At 42.9% G+C, this 12512-nt stretch overlaps 1 long non-coding RNA gene across 1 annotated transcript in view; it reads right to left on the bottom strand.

The window, feature by feature from the left end:
- The window catches only part of LOC109287097, a 60636-nt gene extending 55951 nt beyond the window's left edge, over positions 1-4685 (bottom strand). The window contains exon 1 of the long non-coding RNA XR_002094767.1: positions 4250-4685. This is a non-coding gene — a long non-coding RNA (uncharacterized LOC109287097). The remainder of the gene's footprint in view (positions 1-4249) is intronic.
- Positions 4686-12512: the final 7827 nt, after the last annotated feature.

Here is a 12512-nt window from a genome sequence, read left to right as displayed (position 1 = left end):
GCATGGGGGGGGGGGGCAGGATGGCACGTGCTCAGATCTGTGCTCAGAGTAACGGTGGGATGCCGTTGCAGGCTTTGCTCTGGTTGCCAAACTTTCTTACCACAGCACTGAGTACTAGACTGGCTTAGGAGAAGGAATCCAAAGGAGATTCTTGCTTAAAGCATCAAGCAGGCCTATGTGGACATGGCATTAATGTAGTTCACGAATAAATCAGTTTCAGTCCTGAAATATGGATGATGATCAAATGTAGATATTATGTTTTTACACCATTTCTATGATTTTTTAAAATGTAATACTTCACAAACTGCTTGTCATTTATCAGGCATGTGGAGTTATGTTCAAATTAAGGAACTCCCCATCCATGAACATGAGCTATTGCAAAGTTGGAATAATGTGTTTTAAAAGAAAAAACTCTCTCACCTGGGATCTTCAAGTAATCAATCACAAAAGATTGGGTCTTAGTTTCTAGTCTGTCTTTTTAACAACTTGGAAACAACAAGTCACGTCATTACATAATCAGAAACCTCAACCCTTAAAGCAATCTTTCACACATTACTTTTACACTAATCCATAAATATAATGAGCAATCAGTGCCCACAATGGTGCCTTTCTGTCTGTCTGAAACCACTCTCCTACTGAAAAAAAATCCAGTCTCTGAGTGCTAATAAATAAATCAGTCAGGCTTGCTTGGTTTCACTGGTCCTTGAATATCTGAATTGCTTACCAATCCATATATTTTTATGAGCAAATATTTGGCTTAGAAAGAAGCATTTTGAGGGAGACATATTTCAGACTGCAAATGACTACCTTTTCTGTTAGTCTAAATGATGTATATTATATTAGAAATGTCATTAATGAACAAACATATGCCTAAGGTTACTAGAATCAGCTTTACTGCAAAGCACTCTATCAACAAGCATTAATTTTCCATCAGAAAGCACATTTGCTTAATAAAATAATTATGTGGAAGAATTACAACTGGACTCATAATGTATTGATACATCAATAATGCCTGGATTGAAATAAAAGCTGCCATCAACTACTTTTTATTTTAGCTGCCCTGCAGTATCATACTTATTTTATTACATCCATATCACCTGCAGTAGAATGGTCTTGAATTACATATGGCTTTTCCATATCACAAATTTCCATTTAATCAGAAACACATTTTGACTTGCATTCATTACTGAGGCAATATGAGAGATTCTCGGAGAATCTTCTACATTGTTTTGAACCCAGTTCAGTGGGCACATTTAGGACCTCTCAGGATAAGACCTTTTGTTCTTTAACTAATCAGACTGCTAACAAAGCAAAAAATCTAGGTAACACATTTAAAGGCTGACTTGCCATAGCTGGACACCATCTCATTTGTACTACATGCTTGGTCCAGCTGTAGGAAAATGCTAGTGGGCAATCACAGGCAAAAAAATAAATAAATAAATCAAGATTTGCACAGTGCAGATATTCAGCACTGCTTCTTACTTGTTGCAGAGGGAATTTAGGAGAGACACCACCTGTTACCCCAGATGTTTATATTAATGACTCTTTAAAAGACAATTAACCTGTTAATCAACAAGTCTTGTGTTCCAAGTTTCTAATTAATAGATACTTTAAGTAAAAAAAAACAAAAAAGGCCACAAATAAAAACCTTACAGAATTACATATCCACACCAGTTACACTAGTCTGTGAGAAGTACAGATACCGTTAACAATTCTGTGATCTCACCAGTTTGGCTCAGTGGATATTATTCCATTTGCATCAGAACATAAATGAAAGCCCCATGGTGAAACACAGTGAAATCCAGGAGATTGTGAAGTGCTGCGTTTCACACACTATTTCATAAAAGCAACATTTCATTTAAGATATTAAATAATTCTTTGTTCCCTTTCCAAAAGGGTTTCTTGACATCAAGAATGCCAATTCTCTATGGACTTAGTTCTCTTTGTGGTTTTCTCTGCTCTAACTCTGACTTTAACAGTGACATGAAATTCTGAATTTCCATGCCAAGAAATTAAAGAAAATTTACCATGCTTGTTCTATTACATCTATTTCCATATGCTTCACTGAACCCAGGGTGCGTCATATATATAAACTCTATGACTGTTCATTCTTCCCACCACTTCTAAGTGGGATGAAAGTCAAATCATGAAAGTGTTAATTTGACACTTCTTTCTATTTACCTGTATTTTTGTAACTTTGGAAAAGAAAAATAAATAAAAAAGAATGACCAGCAGTGGATATACCATAAGAGCCCTATCCTACAAAGACTTTTCTATATGTTTAAGTTTGTGCACTACACATATTCCCATTAGAGGGCCTAATTACATGCTTATATGTTTGCAGGATAGAAGCCTATATAAATATTTCTTCCATTAAATTAGAAAAAGTAGGCCAACTTTTTTTTCTTTAGGGGGGAAAGAAAAACTGGGTGCTTACCAACATATGTCTATTTGGAACCCTGTACATATTTGCCAGTTGTGTTCATTTATAACAGGGAAAAAGAGCCTCTTGTTTAAAAAAAAGAGGATGTAGTTCCATTTGTGTACCTATAACAAGGTTCCTTAGTTGTACATGGGGTGAACAAACAAATATGCAACCAATGGAAATTACAGTACTGTTTCAGTTTGTATTTCTCCACATGCTACCTTAAGTACTGGCCGATGCTACTAGACACTAGTACTGTACTCTCCCACACTATCATCCTGACCATGGTAGCAAGAAGGCAGACACAACCATTTTATATGTTGGGAAAAAATGTCAGTTTGTGACATGGCCTGTTTAACATAAGCCTTGCACAAACTGAGTGCATGTTGATTATATAGATTTTGCAAGAAAGTGCTCAGCCTCATTTAAAACACTGTGGTTTTCTAGTCAGAGAGAAACTCATGTAAGCTGTTAAGTATGAGATGACTGCTTCGATCATAGAGCTAGACTGCTTCAACTGGATATCCTCTTTTCCATGCAATTTCCATCCTCCTTTTTTTCTTCAAAATCCTCCCTTATTTTTTTTGTTACTGTTTTTCCCCCCCCTCCTGTTTTTTCTTGTTTTATCCTAAGTAGAACCTTAATCCAGTTATTTAAGCTCCAAGCCAGACTTTAACCTGCAGAATTTAAAATTATTCAAAATTGACCATACCCAATAGATTTCCACCAGCTGAAATACATCTCAAGCTCTCAGACATAAGTGAACTGTTTGGCTTAGATACATTAACATACAGTACTCTTTTCAATACCCCTTTGTTACTTAATTTTGTCTGCACACACCTAGAATAAATTGATAGTGTATGTGATTGCAACAGGTGAACACTCCTGGGATCCCACCTCATCATGCCCTCTACCAGTAGCTATAGCACTTGCTGGGAACATGTATAAACAAGCTAGGAAAGACTCAGTTCTCAAATCCCATGTTCAGTATTTGAGTTGGCAAAGTCTAGGGTCCAAACAGAAGTGACATTTCTAGCAGGTGTGGGGGCAGAAAAATGCTATTTACCATCAAAAGTAATAAAATGACCAATTTAAGGAGCAGCATTGATTGACTATAAAGGGAATCTGATCTATTTTTAATATGACTATGCTACATGGTTGTGATGTGGAAATGAATGACAAGAGTTCAACCACTGAAGATCAATTTCTTGCGGTACAGAAAAAGTGAAGAGACCTTAAGGTTTATTTCAGAAGCACCACTGCTAAAATACATAGAATGTCTTTATCTTTTTAAAGCTATGTCAAAAGAGATAGCAAGCCCTCAGTTATCAAAAATAAAGAAAGCCAAATAGTTACTGCTGTAGAACATATAACTCAATGAAAAGTTGAGCGTATTAAAGTTCTCTCTTGCATGCATATTGGGCCGCCTCATTCTAGACTTAACAGGAAAATTCATTCATCCACTACCTGTTCAATGTGACTTGGCTGTCACAGCTTTTTCTTCCATTTACATTAATGAAAGAGTTTGTGTTCACAATCTGTAAGCTGTGTTAAAAGTCATGAAGGTATAATGGAAAAGAAGAGAAAGAAACTAAGACTGATGATGAAGGCAAGTCATGTTCCTTTTTTTCACGTGTGGGTGTGCATAACAAAAAGCTACTTGAGTTTGTATTTACAAATTCCCTTCCCCCTCTCCCCCAAAGTCTCAAAGCACAGCTTCAGGACAATAAGGCATTTTAAAAAAATCATCTATCTAGTACATACACAAGGAGATAGCCTGAAGCTATAAACTGATTTTAACAGACAGTTTAAATCCATGCCCACCTGTACACATGAGTTTCTATAAATCTTCCCCCTCTTTCAGGTTTGCTTACATTAATTTCTTTCCTGAACAGACACCAACTTTATATCTTCTGATCAGGGTAATGAGCTCCACCTGTTCCCTCTGACTGGGCCAGAAACACAGATGCCTCCCCTCAGCTGAAACCAGCTGGAGAAATGCACAGCTGCACTTTCATGGCCTTTCCTATAGCTACTTGTTGATTTCCTAGGATATAAATTAAGAGCCCAAAAGAGTACTCCCAAAAGCATCAAAGGGTTGAAAACTCGTATGTTGTGACAACTTTAGATGGGGCTAGGAAAAGGAAAAGTACCAGTCAACCACTAGACAGAAGCCAAAAATAAGTGTGCTTGCTTTTTCTAGAATGGGGGGAGAGGGAAGGCAACTTTTTTGGCAGGTATGCCACCCTCTTCAAGTACCACTCTGATTCCTTTCCCTTACATGCTCTCCTGTTCTTCTTTCTGCTTCCTGTCTGATCTGAAGCTCTGATTTCTGTTTCTTGTCCTGCCACTGTGCTGCATATGCCACTTGCAGCACCCCTGTTCTGGAGCATGGGTTGACAAGCTGCAACCTGCAAAACCATTGGATCCGGTCCACAGACATAGGGCTTTGGCATCATTGAGCAGCTGGGTGCTTTAATGGTGGGCATTTTCCCCATGCTGCTGCAGGAAGCAGCACTGGCTGTGGGCAGGTCCTAGAGCCCATCTGTCTCTGACCCAAGGTGGGTCATTTCAGCCCATAGCAGGAAAAAAGTTACCTACTGCTGTTCTACAGTCTCTATGGCATTACTCATAGAGTGCACAGAGAATCATAGTTGAAAGCAATCTTTCAGTATTAAGCTAGATTTGGGGGCTTTATAAATAACTCTGGATTTATTTAAATTCGCTGACAAAGCATGAACCAAGAAAAATGCACAGTAAAAACGCACCTAATTTTCTTCCCCACCCCTTTCCCTATGTAAATACAGATGTTATAAAGATAGCTACTATAAGTACCCATCAGCCCTGTTCCTAAAGTCCTAAATCCACAAATGAGATTTCAATGTGACGCTGGAGAACTGATTTCTGGGTACCCAGCCAGCTACTGAATTCCTCAAATTCTGTTTAGCACCCAGGTTCTCCCTTCAGTGCTAGGGATCCCCAGAAGTCAGAAAGCTGAATTAGGAAACTCAAAATTTGCCAGTAGGAAATGGTAAGGAGAGGTAGTCAGGAATGGGGTAATTTAAACCCCCAAAACCACTTGGGCTGTTGGCTTTAAGTGACCATCTGGCTGGCCCAGGAAACATTTATCTAGTCTATGTGAAATGGAACATATTCAACAGGAAAGATTAAGAGCATTCTCATATACAGCTTGCTATATGAGAACGTTCACCTGGAAAGAGGGAAGTTCAGGTCTCTCTTGTCCTGGATTAATGCTCTACCATTCTTCCTAAAGACTTAAAGTGGCAACAGCAGCTGGCTCTAGCTCCAAGCCAGGGAATCCCAGCTGGTGTGAATCCCAATTGGAAAGTGGTTTCTCTGCGGACTCCAGTGGCATCTAGGGCATTTTTACATTTGTTTTGGGACATGGCACTGGGTGTTTTAATTAGCAAGCTGTGCTAATTAAAAGTACTTGTGCATTGTGAGCATCAGCATCCCCACAATGAAAAAATGGTAGTGGGGCACCTTGAAATAAAACTCATTTGATGAGCTTTATTTCAAAATGCCCTGCTGCCATTTTTTCAGTGCAGAGATGCAGATACATGTGACACAGAAGTCTGCCAGAGCATGTCAATTTCCATGCTTCAACAGACTCGATAAATCGAGTCTGGTCTGATGCACTGGTCTTCCAATGGATTGGAGCAGGTTCTGTGCATGTTTGTAGGAGCCACTAAATCCCAGGGAAGAGTAGGATTTAGGCCTACTGGTTTTCCTCTGTGTTTTGTTAGCTAGTTTAGGCATCTCCACAAAGCATGCTGGCTTTGTAGATGCCATTCTCAGTGCTGTAATTGCTCCATACATTATATAGGGAGCACAGGAGTCTAATACAGGGATATGGACAGACAAGGTTCTTTGGGTGAATCTGATATCTTTTATTAGACCAGCTAAATAGTTGGAGAAAAATTTTTAAGCAAGCTTTCAGGTTCAAAAACCCTTCGTCAGGCTAAGGAAGTTTCAGCAGTTGGCGTGTGCTCTTCCTGGATGGAATGAAAAGCAAAGAAGCCAGAGGCTGAGCTGGTATGCATACAAGACAGGTAGTCAGTGAAAATGTAGATTGAGGAGTGAATGGGTAGAGACAGGCTGGGTGGGGGGAAGAAGGGGGATGAATAGTGAAGAAGTACTTGGGAAGTCAACTGTCAGGCAGGTTATAATGTGTCATAAATCCAATGTCTATATTTAGTCCAGGATTTTTAGTGTCCAGGAGGCTGATGAAGTGGAGCTCATAGGCTCATTTCTGGGAAGTGTTTTGTAAGTTTCCTTTGAGGATCAGGACTGAGAGGTTGGAGAGAGAGTGGTTTTCTTGTGAGGAAATGTGTCCCCACAGGTAATTGGGTATTCCTGTCTTAGATAGATTTCTGGTGTGCATTCATTCTGGTGCGCAGTTGTTGTTTGGTCTCTTTTACGTATTTTCCACCTAGGCATTTGGTGCATTGGATGAGATACAGCTGCACCTCCAGAAATGTAGTGTAAGATCCAGGAATGCTGATGGCTCTGTTGTGGGATGTAGTGATTGTGGGGGTGGTGGAGGTGTGTTGGCAGGTTTTGCATTTCTTGTCATGGCATGGTCTGGATCCATTTGGTGTGTTCTGGGTCTGAGGAAGTTTGCTTCTGGTGATGAGGTTGGCAAGGTTTGGTGCTTGTTTGAAAGCTAGGATTGGTGGCTCTGGGAAGATCTCTTTAAGAATAGGGTCTCTTTCTCATATGGGTTGCAATTGTTTGAGGATTTTCCATTCAGGTTTGAGGGAGGAGTGATATGTCATAACCAGCGGTGTACAATTTGGGGGGGGGAGTTCTGTACTGCAGCAGTTCTTCACTTGGTATCTGGGTGGCTCTTTCAAATGTATGATTTCTCTCTCAGTGAAAGCCTTTTTAAGATTGGTGAGGTGGCAATCCCAGGTGTTCTCTTCAGTGCAAATTCGGTGGTATCTAAGGGCTTGACTGTATATCACAGCTTTTTTGGTGTGTTTAGGGTGATTGCTGGTTCTGTGCAGATATGTATGTTGGTCTGTGGGTTTCTTGTATAACGTGGTCTGTAATTTATCATTCTGGATACTGATCATCGTGTCTAAAAGGGAGATGTTTTTAGTTTAGTTTAGACCAACTTTTTAGTTGGTCTAATAAAAAATATCAGATTCACCCAAAGAACCTTGTCTGCCTGTGTCCTTAGACCAACACTGCTACAACCTACACTCCTGTAATATGGGGATATGGATTCTATTAGGTGGCAAAGGGGTAAATGCAAAATGTAGACACCTATTGAGTTCTAGCTGTCTAGTTTACAAAGAACAATCCAAATTGATCCTGATTCATGGGCACAATCACCTAGATTTATTTGGAATCTTCATTTTGGGCTTGAAGTTTCCTTAGGCACCTAGACTCGGGCTGCTGTGCATGGTCCAGACCAGCCCCTAGATAACTGACTTCCACTGGAACTCTATTACAATCCTCATCAGTACTAGGAGGCATCAGGGTAGGGACTGGGCACTCTGAGCACCTGTGTGATGATGACAATATGTATGCAACTCAATACAAAATACAGGGGGAGGTGCCTAGCTTTCTCCAGTAGACTGTTGATTCCACACCAAACTCATCCTAAGGGGATGCAAACCCATATCTCGCCTCCCAAGGAAGTGATCTGACCACCAGCCTAAGGTATAAACTGAGTAGATGTGGAAGTTGAGGAGGAGGCAATCCTTTTCTGTTGAAGGTGTTCCACTTAGCAACAAATTGCTCAGTGAGTACAAGATCCTTGGGGCCAATGAAAGTCTAATGTAAAACAAAAATCCTGGGCTCGGAACTGAGCACTTCTGCCTTCCAGGGAACTGCTGTTCTACCGACTTATGCAATCATACTCCTTCTGGCTCACAAAATTGACTGTTTGCATTTATAAGTGCTCTTCGTACTAAGCTGTTGAGCAAAATATGCGTATCACCATTAGGGCTGTCTGAGGCTTTGGACCATGCTTCAGATCCAGAGAAGATTCAGATACTTTGGTTGCCAAAGCAGCATGCCCTGATCGAAATGCTGGCTTCTTTAGGCTTTCCAAAGCGGTTTGGAGTTTCTGAACCACTTTGGAAAAGCTTTGGAGCTTTTTGGGAGATCTGGCCATAGGGTATAATGGGGAACCAATGAAATATCAATAACATTGTTGTTTTTTGTCTGATTCAGATGAATCTTGCAGGAGTGGCAGCCTCTGCTGACAACATGATGCCTGCCAGGTTTCAAAAAGATAGGTGCAGGGACTTGGGGGAAACTGCACCCCTAATTCTTGAAAGCAAAACTCATGTCACCTGTATGTGTTATGCCACAGGAGGGTGAAAACTGCAGGGGTGGTGGCCCCTGCTGAGACCATGAAGCCTGCCAAGCTTCAAGGAGGTAGGTGCAGGGGTTTGGGGAAAACTGCACCTCAAGCTGAGGACAAGCAAAACTCATGACATGGGTAACACTCTGTGTGTTAAGGCACAGCAGGGTGAAAACTGCAGGCCTGGTAGCCCCTGCTGAGGCCACAAAGCCTGCCAGCTGTCAAGGAGATAGGTGCAGGGCTTCTGGGTTCTGGGGCCCTGCACACCTAGCTGCTGACAGGCAAAACTCCTGACATAGGTGCTTGTGCAACTGTGTCTGACTTGGGGTGTGAGGTGGGGGAACTACTGCAGGCCTGGCTGCTAAATTGCTGTGTTACTAGTTACCAGTCAATCATGAGTCACTCAGGGACATACTCTTTACACAGTTGCTAGCTAATGTAATGAGTTAACTAGCAATGATTAACACCTACAAAACCACAGACTAAGGAGAGGAAAGAATCAATACAGACAATCAACTGCCCCAAGACAGAGACAGTCAGTTGCACAAGCACCCATGTCACGAGTTTTGCGTGTCAGCATCTAGGGGTACAGGGCCCCAGAACCCCCTGCACCTATCTCTTTGACAGCTGGCAGGTGTCACGGCCTCAGCAGGGGCTAGCAGGCCTGAAGTTTTTACTCTGCTGTGCCTTAACACACACAGTGTCACTCATGTCATGAGTTTTGCCTGCTAGCAGCCACAGGTGCAAGGCCTCAGAAGCCAGACTCCCCTTGCACCTATCACCTTGAAACTTGGCAGACTTTGTGGCCTCAGCAGGGGTGACCATCCCCACAGTTTTCACCCTGCTGTGGTGTAACACATACACGTGACATTAGTTTTGCTTTCAAGAATTTGGGGTGCAGTTCCCCCTGAAGTCCTGCACTGAGCTTCTTGAAACTTGGCAGGCTTTATGCTCTCAGCAGAGGCGACCACCCCTGCAATTTTCATCCAAATCATAAAACAACAAAGTTATAGATATTTCATTGATTCCCCATTATACCCTATGGCCGGATCTCTGAAGCAGCTCCGAAGCTTTGGAGCCGCTTCACCCAAATCCAAGTGGGAAACCGATCCAGAGCTCTGGATCAGATCACTGGCATCCAAAGTGGCTGGATCTGAAGCTGAATCAAATAGCTGCCTACTCACACAGGCCTAATCATTATCACTACTGGCTATGTAAAAGAGTGAATGGAGGGTATGCACTAGCAGTGCACAAATATATTGATTATGTATCAGATTGGCACCGATAAAAGGAAAATTAACATTATCGGCTTATTTTGGCCAGTGTCACTGATGATATCACCAATAAACGCCATGTGCATGCACGCAGCTGCTGCATGCATGTAGTCAGGAATGCAGCCCGACAGCTTAGAAAGTAGCATCTGCTTGGTAAGTCTGTGGGGGTGAAGGGGCATGGGGGAGGGAAAGCATATGGGGGGGTGCAGATTGAGGCCAACATGGTGAGCAGGGACAGGGACAGGAGCATGTGGACAGGGACAGGAGCATGTGCTGCCCAACTAGGGCAGGACATAGGGTGGAGAGAGGAGGTGACTCCCTGCTACTGTATGTACCCTCAGGGGCAGGATGGGGGCCATGTGCCTCTCCCTGAATATGTGCATAGAGTGAGGATGGACTGCCCACTTCAGGCTCTGGGCTAGGGGCTGTGCCAGCCTCTTCCCAGAGTGGGCCTTCAGTTGGGGCTGGGCTCAGGGCAGGTGGGGGCAGGGCAGGCAGCAATGGCATCGGGAGGGGGGCTATGGGGAATTTTTGGGGTGGCTATAGCCCACCCTATAGCCATCCCTCCCAATGCCACCACCGTCAGCCCCACCACCCTCCACTCCAAGCCCATCCCCCTGCTGGAAAGAGGATGGTACAGCCCTTGGCCCTGAGCCCACATTAGGCAGCCTGTCCTTGCCCCATGCATAAATCTGGCAGAGGGAACATGCCCCCCATGACTCCCCTAGCGGTGCACACAGTGGCAGGGAACCTCCCCCTCTCCCAACCATCTGTACCTCCCGGATGAGCCCCACACAGCTGCACCCTGCACCCCACCCCAGCTGGGCAGCGCCTGCCCCTGCCCCACTCCCTCCCTCAACATGGGGCACCTTGATCTGCCTCCCCACACACTGCTTCCCTCCCCCCTTTCTTTTCCTTCCCCCTACAGACTTACCAGCTGGACACTGCTCTCCAAGCTGCCAGACAACATTCCTATAAGTCATCTATTAGATTGGTATCAGCCAATATGACTGGTTAATCATTGACCATCAGTATTGGCTAAGAAAATCTTTACTAGTACACCCCTAGTATGCACTTTGTACTGAAGTTAATGCTACTGTCATTTAGACATGCTGGTTCAAGCAAGCACATCTCTAACCAGCCTGAATCCCTATATGACATGCAGCCCTGAGTCCAGTGCCTAAGCAATAAAGAGGACTCTGAGTCCAGGGAAACCTTTGTGCCTAATGTTTTTCCTTTGCTAACTGTAAGTGCTTTGATTTCCCCTGGGATTCACCTAGATGTCCCCATTCATTATACAGGAATCCTAGACACATACTCAAATAGATTTGGATCACAGTCTTTAGGCAAGACTGCCAAATTTGGGGTGCTGATGTAATACAGAAGTAAAGGTACCAACACAATTGATTTGATCAGGCTCAAAATGTGTAAATCCCTCTGTGTAAGCAATCCTAAAATCCGTAATATGTTCTGTAATGTGATAACACACTAAAGCAACTCCCATGTAGTCCTTACCAGAGAAATAGGAGAGAAAATTAAATCAGTATTATAAGGAGGGGCATCAAGTTAAAATCATATAATCATAGAAAATTGGGGTTGGAAGGGACCCCAGGAGGTCATTTAGTCCAACCCCCTGCTCAAAGGAGGACCATCTCCAACAAGATCATTCCAGCCAGGCCTTTGTCAAGCTGGGCCTTAAAAACCTCCAGGAGTGGAGATTCTGCCATCTCTCTAGGTATCTTGTTCCAGTGCTTTACCATCCTCTAGCGAGAGAGATTTTCCTACTATCCAACTTAAACCTCCCTTGCTGCAACCTGAGAGTCTTTGTTCTGTCAGCTGTCACCACGACAGTGAAAATATGGAAGTAACTATTGAAGGAGAGAACTTCAGTATGGAATTGACAATGCTGACGTGTTACACTATCAGCCATGCTCAATATGTGTTGATATTTCTAGGAGCCTAGACACATCAGGCAGGGTGAGTTTTTACACGTTAGTAAAAGTCCTGAGAGAATAGGGTCAAGAGAAACTATTAAAAATTACATTGGCCCTACTCTGTCAGCTCAATAGAAGACAGTCATTGGCATCAATCTCCTGATTTCCATGTAGGAACTGTCCAGAGTGATGTGCTCAGCGTGATGCAGAATGATACACAAGTGTTTGTGCATTTAGGCATCCTAGCAGTGTGCTTCCTAGGCAGGTATCATTTGGATCAGAAAAGTGACCTTCTGATGAATGTGTATGCTAAATGTTTAATGCACTTCCTGAGTTAGTTGTGCCCCTGGACATAACTGGTATAGCATCTGGTTAAGCATATGAGCACATATTGTGCCCTTCTGAAAATCCAGCTTGAATGCTCTGGCCCTTGCTCACACATATTATTGATCTATTTTGCCTCTGGCATTCTCTCTGGGCCCTTCCAAAAATACCTGGAATTAACCAAAGGACAAAGCACCTGTACCTGTGCATCTTCT

The sequence above is a fragment of the Gavialis gangeticus genome, unplaced genomic scaffold, assembly GCF_001723915.1.
Source record: "Gavialis gangeticus isolate Ggan-Ray unplaced genomic scaffold, GavGan_comp1, whole genome shotgun sequence".
Taxonomy (NCBI): Eukaryota; Metazoa; Chordata; order Crocodylia; family Gavialidae; genus Gavialis; species Gavialis gangeticus.
The sequence above is the reverse complement of the archived record's forward strand: the minus strand, read 5'-3'. Positions and strand labels throughout refer to the sequence as shown.